The sequence below is a fragment of the Amblyomma maculatum genome, chromosome 4 (genome assembly GCF_055883805.1).
Source record: "Amblyomma maculatum isolate TAMU_Amacu chromosome 4, ASM5588380v1, whole genome shotgun sequence".
Lineage (NCBI taxonomy): Eukaryota > Metazoa > Arthropoda > Arachnida > Ixodida > Ixodidae > Amblyomma > Amblyomma maculatum.
The window spans coordinates 108,465,414-108,477,897 of record NC_139347.1 but is presented as its reverse complement, the minus strand read 5'-3'; positions in this window follow the sequence as shown (position 1 = coordinate 108,477,897).

Genomic DNA, 12,484 nt, shown 5'->3' with positions numbered 1-12,484 from the left:
TATCCCGGAAAAAAGTCGTTTAGTTACCATGCAGTGATAACCCGAAACAAAGTAAAATTGGTTGAATTGTATTCTTTATGAAATCTCCATCGTGATGGAGGCAACTATGATGGCGCGTGGTCCCACCATTATCGCGACGGCCATTGAGGAGGATGGTAATTTGTCCGCATCTGACTGCCATAAAAAATGTTGCTCAGGTTTTCTGCGGCGCATTTTATATGCTTTTCCTGATGTAGAACGACGGCAGTGCGGTCATGTGATGTTGGAAGCGCCAAGTCGGTTACACGGTCGAGCTAATTGGAGTAATTAATTCTGTGAGGTCATTTCTGCCTACGTCCCATTGTTCCTAGCATTTCCAGATGATATTGGTGGCGGCCACCGAGCTTGTATACCAGCCTCGCCTCCCTGCGGCGCTGAAATGGTCGACACATTTTGCGTATACTCAGAGTTAGCGCAGTATCAGTGGCGAGGCGCTGTACAAAAAGTACCGTCACTTATGTAGCTTCTGCGCTATAAGACGGAATTGGTAGAGCTTCCTGGACAACTCTTTGCTTCCGTTAACGAAGGTGTGCTAAAGGGTTTGCGGTGTCACTTTTAAGCGATTTGATTGAAGGCTGTATAATCCATTTGCGTGCCCGCAAAAAGGCGGACGGGCATTTCGCAGAATTGCCTTTTTGTATGCTGCATCCTCACAGCTAGCTTCTTGGTTCGTTCATTGCCTTGAATTCTTGCCTGAACGTTCCTGTGAAAATCCAACAACTAATTAGGAGTTTCAGGTGCCGTTCATGTAATGTAAGGAAGCCACCGTCGATGAACGGGTGGATGGACAGGCTCGTCTTAACTGGTGCCCTGACAAGAAAATGTCTGTAGCCCCCGCCGCAGTGCTTTCAAGGGAACTGTAATCTTTGCCGTCACATTTTCAACGTCGAGAACGATGGGGAATATATTATATACATCATGCGAGAGGTTATGTAGACCCTCACTACTATCGAGACGTGATTGGAACTCTATACTCACTGGTAGTGCTGACACCGGTTGGATCACAGCGTCTCCCATACAGCGTATATGGCAGTGGCAGATATCGATGGAATTTTTGTGGTATGGTACTCTGCGCTCCTTTATGAACACTCTCGTTTAATTATTGACGTGTGCAGCCATACGTTTCTGTAATAGTCTGTCATCTATAGAAAGAACTGTGTAACACCATGGGTAAAGGAAGAAATAGTTTTTGGGGCGAATACAGCTGGTTGCTATTATTTATTGATTTAGTTATTTATTTATTTGTACAGTCAAATGCTATAATGGCTAATACAGCAAACTGACACAAAGCTAAAATGCAATGATGAAATTATAACAGAAATACAATCTATTTCAGTGAGAAATACGGAGAAAAGACAAAATAGAAAAAATTACTTTAATGTCCTCTAAATAAAATATCGAGCACCAGTGCGGCTGAAGCGATCGATTTCTTCATGGAATATTCCTTTACTTTCTTTTCAGCATACTCCGAAAGCGGGTTCATAGCTCTGTGCACGTTAATTTTCTTGATACGCCAGGACTTCAGCAGAACCGTGAAAAAAAAAAGGATGGCTTCAAGGCTAATATTTTCAACGTCGTCAGACTGAGCTTCATGAGATGTCATATAGAGAGTAGGTGCACGTGACGCGGTAAACAAAATGATCTGTATCCAAAAGGAGAGTCTGCTTTTCTCTTGTATCCTATCGGAAACGCATCTCACAGCTAGCATAGCGCCAGAGTGTATTAATCTTCACAATGCCACGCTAGTCAATGTTATCTCCTTTCCTGGTTGAAATAGGCAGTTAGAGTTCGTATGAGAATCTTTTTTGTGCAAAATATAGAGTGAATTGTCTTCACGGATTGGTGCTAAAACACAGATTAAGAAGCATGACATTGGTTGTCTTTTCTGGCATTGAAGAGTGGCTCCCTCTGTTTGGAATGTTCTTGATGTCGTCTAATCCGATATGTAGAGTATTTAAAGTATGTGAGGAGCTTTTGCTATTCGCTGTCAATTAAATGGGGCACGAATGGCCAGGATTCGAACAAGCTCATGCAATCAGCTGCAAATCTGTTTTAATTAAGCTACCAGGGAAAGTCGTAATGCAGCGTTTGAAAAGGCGATGTGCGTAGCACAACTAAGATGGAAATGCGACTGACATGACACGGAATTGGACTGAACATTCAGTGCATTGGGTTGAAAATCACTGTACCAAGCTTCTTTATTTTCCTCTTACGCAAGTAAATTCCACAACACTATCGGCACGTTGCTCTGAAATTTATCGCACCACTGTAAAAAATAATAAAGTTACTACTGATGTAACTTTACCCACAAAATGATAACAGGGCCCTTATCTCGATTCGCGAAACAACTCAAGTGAAGCTACATTTTTGTGCAAGGTTGTCTTCTCTAGAGACATTGATTAGCATCATTCCTGGCTATATGTTTCATTGCTCTTGTGGGATAGCATATTTTCTCTTTTAATAACAGTGCCGAATGTTTATAGGTTGAATATCATTTTGGTATGAGAATTGCGAGGAAAGTCAATTGGAGGGGAGGGGGAAGGGGCTCAGTTAGGCTGTTTGGTAACGTAGTCTTGGTTCACATACATCTATATTTGTTCACTTTTGTAGTAAGTACCGCAGAAATCTGAGCGAGTTGGTGAACATTCATGATGTAAAAATTAGCGCGAAGAACACAAGGTCTACGTCACCCTTTCTGTCCTTGTGTTCTTCGCGCTATGTTTTACATCATGTAGTAAGTACATTTGGCGGCTCTACCCTCTTGCATTGAATGGCACGAAACTCTCTCATTGATTGCAGCTGGCGAATAAATGTCCTTATTAATCCATGTTATTTTTTAAACATGTTTCAGTTCTTAGGGTTTAATATCTTCTGAATGTTTCCGATCAAAGGAGGGCAGTTCAGACTGACCAGCCGTCTCGAGTTTGAAATGCTAATGGAACAAAGGTAGGCATTACTCATGAAGCCTACGCAGCAAAGGAAAAAAAAAAACGAGCAGACCGTCAGTCACACACAGCGACGCATGAAGGACTGGTTTCGTTTTGGTATTTCGCGATTGCCTATTCTGGCCAGTTCTTAGTGAGATGACATAAAAATGAAGTATTAATGTGAAATAAAAACCGACAATAGAAAACTTGTCTTTCTCCCGGGAAAGCCACGTCTAGGAAAAAAGCAACAATACATTAAAAGTTAGCAATGAATAAGTGAATTATTTGAGATAAAACTTCACCGAACAACTTTCCTTTAGTGTTTTGTCCCCAGCGCCGACAAGGCTTCCGACACGATTCATTTTCTCCGGCTGTTGCTGCGAATATAAATCCTTATAATCCCTGGTAATAGGCAGGGAAGCCTGCCTTCCGCTCACCAAAATCGAATCTCCAGAAACAACCATCGCGCACAACTTTCGGGGACTTTAATTGGGCCTCATTGATCGGATTACAGAAATCCTGACAAAGGCATGTCCAAGATTTGGAGCTCAGCGCTCGAGAAAAAGTATTCGGTGAAATTTCGAGTTCTTGGTTTATTGTAGTTTCATGTTAGAAGCGAATTTGTCTATTTCTTCCTCTTTTTTTTAAACAGCGAAATTCTATTTAGTGGACTAAAAACGATTTACAGCTTCAGATGGCAAAGTAGTTATAATACAGTTTATTGTTAGTGTTCTTCTCTCGTTTAACAACTTACAAAATGAAGAATATGCCTTTTGGGATTTTCCATTGCATTGTTAGCCCTTTCTCATGAGTGTGTACGACGGAAGTGTTTCGCGTGAAATGACCACTGCAAAATACATCTGATGAAGACAATAATATGTAACCTGATTATCTCCTTTTTTCAGCAGATGCCAACTGTAACTGCATCCAAGGGATGCAGTGTTCGTTTTGAATGAAAACAAATAAACGTTGAAATGTTGAATTATAGATAAGAAATAAAGTCTTTTGATCGTAAGTACATTCAAGGTTTTGTTCCTTAGTTTTGAGTAGAATATATCAAATGTGAAGTAAGGGTCAAGTGAAATGTATTATGTGTATGTGAAATTTACAATGTACAGCGTATGCCAACTCAATGCTATCTTTCTTCAATAGTTCCCTTTAGGTTTCCCTTTAAATGTGAATGCGAGGTCCTATTACAACTACTTTAAATGTGGCTCAATCAAGAGTTGCTGCTCTTGCTCAATGGGTTGATAACTAAGTAGCTTTCTCGTGTTGTCAGTGGTAAACGAGAGCTGTATAATATTAGGTGTTTATTGGAACTCCAGGACGGTGATAGATGTCTGAATGCTAAGCGACTGAGTATCGCTTGAACATGCTCTCTAGTGCCAATCATATTTCGGTTTCCCTTCGACCCCTACGATGTGTCACGTGAGCTGTTGTCGGTCGGAATTGTTACAATATCTCACCGGCGAAAAAGGAGCCATCCTGGCGGCTCATGGTGAGGAAAGAATTGGCGCATCATAATAGGCCTTGAGCGGTCGACGAGTACAATTTCTCAGCCACGGCGACTATGGTCCGGAGATGGGTCCAGAGAATCTACTATGTAATTCCCGGGAGAAGGTCGTTCGCGAATGCGGAAAGGTCCGTAGTACGAGATAGGAGTTTAACTGAGAGGCCGGTAGCGGAGGACGGCACCCAGAGCCTAAATAGTGTGTCGAGGATATTAAGGTTTTGTATCGAAAGGCTTTCGACTGTGTTTTAGGTGAGCCTGGTTCTGCGTGGTGAAGAAGCCCGCCAAATGTCGATATTTCTCGGCATATGTGTGCTTGAGACAGCAGATTGGTCTCTGAATCGGTAGTGTAGTAGGGCAGGATAGTAGCCATCGGGGATGTAGGTTCGCGACCGTATAAAAGAAAGAATGAGGAGAACGCAGTCGTGGTTTGCGTAGCCGTATGGTTGGCGTACATGACGAAAGGCAGCACCTGGTGTCAATTGAATTAAAGGACATCAAAGTACATGGCCAGCACGTCATTAAGAGTGCGATTAAATCGCTCAGTTATGCCGTTCAATTGGGGGATATAAGCTGTGGTACACCGGTAAATGATCGGGCACTGCTTAAGAAGTTCTTAAACAATATCGGAAAGAAACACATGTCCGCGGTCAATGAACAGTTATTTCGGTGTACCGTGACGAAGAACCAGGCGATGCAGAATGCACGAAGCAACATCCCATGCGCTGGCAGATTGAAAGGCCGATGTTTTCACTTAACGTGCTAAGTAGTCAACTGGGACAATGATTCAGCGGTTCTTAACTGAAGTGACCGGCAGCTGACCATAGAGGTCAGTACCTACGCGGTAAAAAGGGCGGCCGGGACAATGGCTATGGCTACAATAGAGCTGCTGCGTGTGGGGTGGGTTCGTCAGACGTTAGCAGGTGGTACACAATCGAATTTATTGACGAATGAAACGGTACATGCCGTGCCAGGCATAGTGCAGACGCAGTCGAGCGTATACGTTTTCAGTACACTTGCGTGGCCGTATTCGGGATCTGCGTAGAACGAGGCTCAGCTGACATCACGAAGGTGTCGGGGAATCACGAGCAGCCACTTTTGGCACACGGGATGTATAACTGGGGCGGTATAAAAGTCCATTACAAACACCGAAATGGCGAGATTGACGACGAAGTGACGGGACGGAGAGTCGCTGCGGGCCCAGGCAGGAAGATTAAGAGTGAGGAAATCCACAGGATCCTTCATCTGCTCTGATAGCATGTCAGTAATGCTAAAAGGCGACATACCGTAGGCGCAGACGAAGCCAGCCATTGAATCGTTTGGAAACGGCGAACAGAAAAGGGCACCAGTGTAGGTGCGCTCGTGCAATGGTCGATATATGACGTGGATGTCGTACTCCCCTGAAGACTTGAAGCCGAGTAGGTGAGGCGGCTAGACTGATAAAACAGCGAAGTTCTTGAGGGAGGTCGGCTTGGGAAGTCTGTGACGGCACGGAGTTTGCTAGCGTCCGCTGGAATTCCATCCTTGAAGATTACATGACAAAGTATTGTCACCTTTGTACCAAAACAGCTACATTTTTTCGAGTTGAGGTTTAGGCCTGCTTCAGTAAGAAAGGTTAGTAAGCGCTGGAGGCGCAGGAGGTGGGAAAGGAAATCTTTTGGAAAAATTATAAATTCATTCAGATAAAAACACGTTTCTCTTGTGATCCCACTGAGAATATTATCCATCATACTCTCGAAGGTGGCTGGAGCATTGCACAGGCTGAACGGCATCACGTTGAATTCATACAAACCGTTGAGAGTGATGAAAGCTGTTTTCGGGCGGACAGTGGAAGCCATCGGTACTTTCCAGTGCCCGGAGCGTAAATATAGCAACCAAGAGGACATCACTCAATCCAAACAGTCTAGCAAGTTGTCAATTCATGGTAGTGGACAAACATCCTTGCGGGTGATCTTAATCAGATGGTGGTTGCCCACACAAAAGCACATCATGGCGTCCTTTTTCGTCACCAGGACAACGGGGGAGGCCCAAGGGCTGTGAGGGGGTCGAATGATTCCCTGTTGAAGAATATCGTCAATAGTTTCCCAATGACGCGGCCCTCAATGGGCGATATGAGGTAAGGTCGCAGGCGTAAATGAGCATGTCTACTATTGTCAATATGGTGAGAGATGGCCAAGGCGCGTCCCAAATAAGGCTGAGAAACGTCAAAGGAAGCACTGAAGCGCTGAAGGTCAGCTTTTCGTCACATTGAGCTGGTGGAAGGTCGGTAACGATGGCTTGATGAAGGGCGTCGACAGGAAGCCTATTTGTCGTGGTTGCACAAGACATCAGGGCTTACATGGGATTACATGTTCGAGAACATGTAATCCAGATGAGGGTCAATCTCCTCAACTTAGCCGAGGCACTCGTCGCAACGAAAAGGCGTGAGGCAGAGAAACGTGTTGGAGGGCACATGCAAATTGGCTCCAATCTGGCCTCGGACATGAGTATTTCTTTTAGCAACTTTAAGGAGTAAGGAAATTCACAGCAAGTGATTACAAGCCCGTATTGTTAGCTAAACCACGAGCCAGTCGCGCACAATTAAGGCCGCTCTTATCTTCACATTTTCTTGTTTCCCGCTGGTACGCTCTGAAGTTATGAACAAGACGGAATACGCGCACCCCGCACTCTTAAGCGCAGCACTGTTTAAAGTTTCCAAGTTTGAGCTCAACCGTTGAAGGCGGTTAAAGAGACGTCGCTTGCAGCACTGGAACCATAAACAGAGAAAGGCTGTGAGTGCGGCGCTGGAAAGAGCGCCTAATGAAGAGAGCGCTAGGCTGCAATCTTCGCCCCCAACCGGTTTCATTAGATCCCGCGCAGGTGGACTCGCTTCTTCCGGAAATATGGTTGAGTGTAAAGAATAGGGCGGTACCCGCCCAACACCTGGTAATCAGCGCTTATTCTTTCGCCAACACCGCTGTTCCTGCTGGCGAACTCCTCAACCTTCAACTGCAGCAGGCATGGCTGGGCTCCTAACCCTCTCACTTTGCTCATGGTTTCTTTGAGCTCGCCTCACCGTCCTTGTCAATGATACCCTGCGTGCCCTTCGCTTTCTGTGCAAGGAACAGGCGGAGGTTACAATGTGCTGGAATATGATTCTTCTCTCCCGTAAGCTCAATTCACTCAGTTGATGCTGACCGTGAACGAAGTAGGCGGTGCATTTGTGTCAACGACAGATACTTGTTGCACATTCTCATCGTACATGTAGTCTTCTTCGCACCTTATAGGATAAATATGGACGGCAATTGAGCTCCGCCTCTAAGGCTATGACATCATGCTGTTAATGGCGCTCGCCTGCGGCTCAACTTGCGGATAATCGTTGGCGAGTATGCAGTTGGCTACTCGCCCAATTCATACCATCCTAACTTGTATCTCTATTATCCTAAACGTATCAATTAGTTGTCAGTCGAAAACTCAGTCAATTAGTTGTCAGTACAGACAACGCACACACAGTGAACGCGGCTAGGCAAGGGTTTTACGGCTTTGAGCTTGGGCTTTGAGCTCTGGCACCCTGGCATTGTTCACTTATTCTAATTGTGTATGTTACACTACAGTATTGCAGAAATGTAACCGACGTTATAGAGGCTGGAATACTTGATGTTTTATTTCTGATTTTATGCACCAGTTATCATGCGCTTTCATTAAAACAAAGGTTCCTTTGTTGCTTCTTCATACTAAATGGCTTGTTCAAGTGGGTTTTGGGGTTGGGGGTGTGTTACAGTCAAGCGGTATTAGCCAATAAGAGAAAGTAACTAGTGACACAGCTGAAAGATTTCCTTTCGTATCGAAATGTGGGAAGAACTTTGAACATTTCACTAGCGTTGCCCTTATATCGCTCACTGCATACGTACTGCCCGAAATCGATAGGCACGCCTCGTACGCCCTTCCTTTCACGCCAGACGTGACTCATAAAGTGAACTTTTATTCCCAAGAGCGCCATTATCCGCCATTATCACTACCTGGAATACGATAAAAAAGTAGCACTGTTATAATGAGGAGAGTATAGTATACCTAATATGCATGTATTTCGTATTCATTGGAAGATATGCCGTACGTGCTTGACATATGAAAGTCAGCATCATTAATGAATTGTTCGATTAGGGGTGAAACAAACCTGATTGAGGTTCCTTCATAGAAGTGTTAATTTTGATCTAAGATGTGGGCAGTAACTCTGTAGCGGCAACATGGGAGCAGCCGTTTGGCTGCTAACAAGGTAAGGAATATTGTTTATTTGTTCGACATCGTCAAAATAAATAACACCAGTTAGATATAATTTACGCAATGTTTCATCTCTACTACACATCCAGTTCTCGTATTTTCATTTCAAATTTTCGTAAACATTATTTCAGATGTTATATGAGAGGTAATAAAACTTTCACCATATTACTAAAAACCTAAACAGTTCAGCCAAACGGCGCCTAAAAACAGACGTGTTTGTGACCCCCCTTTTTGTATCCACGCTGGCGAAAGACACAGCAAAATTCCGTTAACGGTAAACCCAGATAGCACCGTGAAATATGGACAGCAATAGCCCCTTTTTTCTCACGAAAGCCTAATTAAACGGAACCCTTTGGAAAGGTATACAGCAAAATTGCCGACCGATTTCTTTATTCCGGTTTCAAAATATTCAGCCATATTATACATAGCCGATTTTTACCTATCACTTTCAAGCGCTTGCTGTCTGCCAAAAAGCACCAGCGCAAGAGGAAGAATACATTTAACGAATTTTGAATTGCCGCTTTTGTGGAAGGAGAACTGAGCTGCAGGGGCACTACGAGGTCTTCTGTCATCTGTGGTCCGAAAAAAAGTTTCGGCGATGAGGCCATCTTCTACTGGAGCCGCGCGCACTTATTATCTCTGATTACACTTCTTCCATTGGCCTTCAACTTTCCGTGTTTAGCACTACACAGACGTGTGTAGCTAACCGCTGGGGACGCCGTATATTTACTGCCAATCCAATTCGTCTTTTTCTATCAGGCACCCCACAACAGGAATTGGGCCAAGCGTAAAAATTCTGGGCTTAACGATTCAGCAGTCAGGATCAGCGACTGCTTGGCTTTTTCAAGCATAACAGCGAACTATTCAGACTATGGGTTTGATTAGAAGAATTGCTCAGAAAACGTCTGGCGCTGGCTCGTCTTTTGCACACCAGTTGGTGAGGGCGGTGCTGCAACCACGTATTGTTTATCAAGACCAGTTTGTTTTTTTCGCCTTAATTTTCTTTATTTGTGATAAAAAACAGTACATCAAGAGTTGGTTGGACCCATAGCCTTTGCGGCTAGTAATGGGTCCAAATGAAAAACAATGGGTCCAAATGAAAAACAAGTACAATGTTACTGCATGCCTTGTACGGAAAAACTTCAAAGTTAACACACACAATCAATTTTTTCCGACAGTTCCGTGAAAATTAGATAGTGTTTTAAAGATGCCGAAAAGTTATTTTTTTTTCCTTAACTTCATTTGCGACTTCATTCCACACATGGGCTCCACTATATTCTAGGAGTCTCCGGCCGTACATATTATAACAAGGTGGTAAATTAAATAGGTTGTTAGCTGCAGCTCTTATTTGTTTCATTGGTAATCTCTATAAACAAAGGGGCAGGGGGTTATTAGATTTTATTACAGTGTTTACTATTTCAGCTATCTTCAGTTTATATGCCATTGAAAGCGGTAAGATGCGAGGCTGCTGAAAAAGAGGCCTACTAAGGTATGTAATATATGAATAAGTTATCATACGAATAGCTCGTTTTTGAAGGCTAGAACAGGATCTAGGTATGTTTTATATGTACCACCCCATGTTTCCAGACAATAGGTCAACTGACTGTGCACAAAGGCGAAATATAGGATGCGTAAAATTGGAAGACCAAAGCAGTCCCTGCCCCTTAGTAAAGCATGACAACCATAAGCTAATTTAGAGCAAATGTTATTAATTTGTTCTTTACAATGCATATCTGACGCGAACAGGGCACCAAGATACTTGTATTGGGGTACCCTCAGCAGATTCGTGTTGTTGATAGTTAGAGATATGTGTTCATAGTTCATGTTCTTTCTGCACGAGTGAAATACGGTGTACTTTATTTTCTCAGTATTAAGGGTTAGCCGATTACTTTTAAACCACTGTGAAACTCGATTAAGCTCTTCATTATAGATGCATTTAGGTACCTCTAAATTTTTCTCCAGTAAAAAGTAATGCGGTGTCATCGGCATATATTACAGCTTTTGAATATTTCAACGTTGATGGAAGGTCATTAATATACAGGGAAAAGAATAGCGGCTCAAGCACGAAACCCTGCGGCACACCTAGGTTAATGCTTTGCGGTAGTGAGGTGAAATTGTTCACGACAACATATTGTTACCGTCCTGAAAAATAACTCTTAATTAGATCACAAATTTTCCCTCTGAAACCGTAGGCTTCCAATTTTTGTTGTAGTATTGTGTGATCAATCTTATCGAAGGCTTTTGATATGTCTAAGTATACTACTATCTTACAAGATATACATCTTACAAGAGCACAATGGGATCGCCTTTGAGCCGTGAACAAAGAAGCTATAAGGACCATTACATGCCTTCCACGAATCACTCCGGTCGTAGCATTACAGGAGAATGTGCAATTCAATACCATCGATGAGCTGGTTCAGCAGCGCCGTGATGCGAGCAGACCTAAAGCCTTTTTATAGCATTCCATGCAATCACTGAGAACGTATGCAACTTCACATATTATTCGTCAGCCACCTGCACCAGTTTTTTCTCCCTGGAAGTTTGTACAGTTAGGCAAAACCAAGCCAACTGATAACCGCAGACCAACGTTTGGCAACTCGGCATCGTCTCTTCGCCAGTAATTTGAATAGCAAGATGCTGACCTGCCTCATGGATCCATTGTAGTGTACGTGGATGCAAGCATACATGGCTGTGAAGCAAAAACAGCAACCTACTGTCCGTGGAGACCCAGCCTGAATCAGACCTCTACTTTTAAACTTTCGGAACAACCAACATCTTTTAGCGCTTAGCTCGTGGCAGTTCGGGAGGCGCTCTGCTCCGTGGCCACCATTACTATGCTGCCTCGGCCCACGTTCTCATCCGCACTGACGCACTTCAAGCGATAGGTTTGCTCCGACGTGTGAGCCGTTGCCCAAAAATATGCGAAGCCATTCGCCAGCTTGCGGCGCGTGCTGCAGTCAGTACGTATTGAGTGGGTCCCGCGGGACCTTCTGCCTTCCCAAAGTCAAGCAGATTTAGCGACGCGCTTCGTTACCCAAGACTCATAATTACCACGACTCGTTGATGTGGACGACGCTATCCTCTTTTTATTAAGAAAGGAACACCTCCGGCGCCGCACACGTGCTCTTATCTCTCCGTGTGTGATATCCCTCCCCCGTGGTTTCACCTGTGCAGAGAAGGTTGCGCTTAGGAGGATCCGGGTCGGGGGTGCCATTTTTGCTGTGGGTCTGCCCAGCTTTGAAACTAACACGAATCCGCCACTTGGCGATAGCTGGCCTTCAGCAAGCAATCCTTCCTCGTATTTCCCTTGGACGCAGGGACCACGTGATCGCTCACTCTTGGACTTCAAAAATCAGCCAACCTTTTGCATGCATTTAATCATTAGCTCATTCCTCATCTCATACCCTACTGATGCCTCGAAGCAATAAATCTTGTTAAAAAAGTGTCGCGTGCTCTAGAGATGAAATATTTGGAAACCGAGGCAATTCGTGGTCACAGTCGCATAAAAACTAGTCATTATATAGAAATACGGACCACGAAAAGGCCATCACAGCGAATATTACTTATAACGTGTAACGTTTTTAACACGGAGCTTAAGCGTCTTCCATTTTATTTGTCTTGTTTTTTGTTCCAGACCAATGTCATTGGTAATTCGGTGCGTCTTCAACGTTGACGCAAGTCCATTCTGGCGCCCTACTGACGAGACGTTTCAGATGCTCGGGAAGCCAATCGGCATCCGTGAATGCGGGCG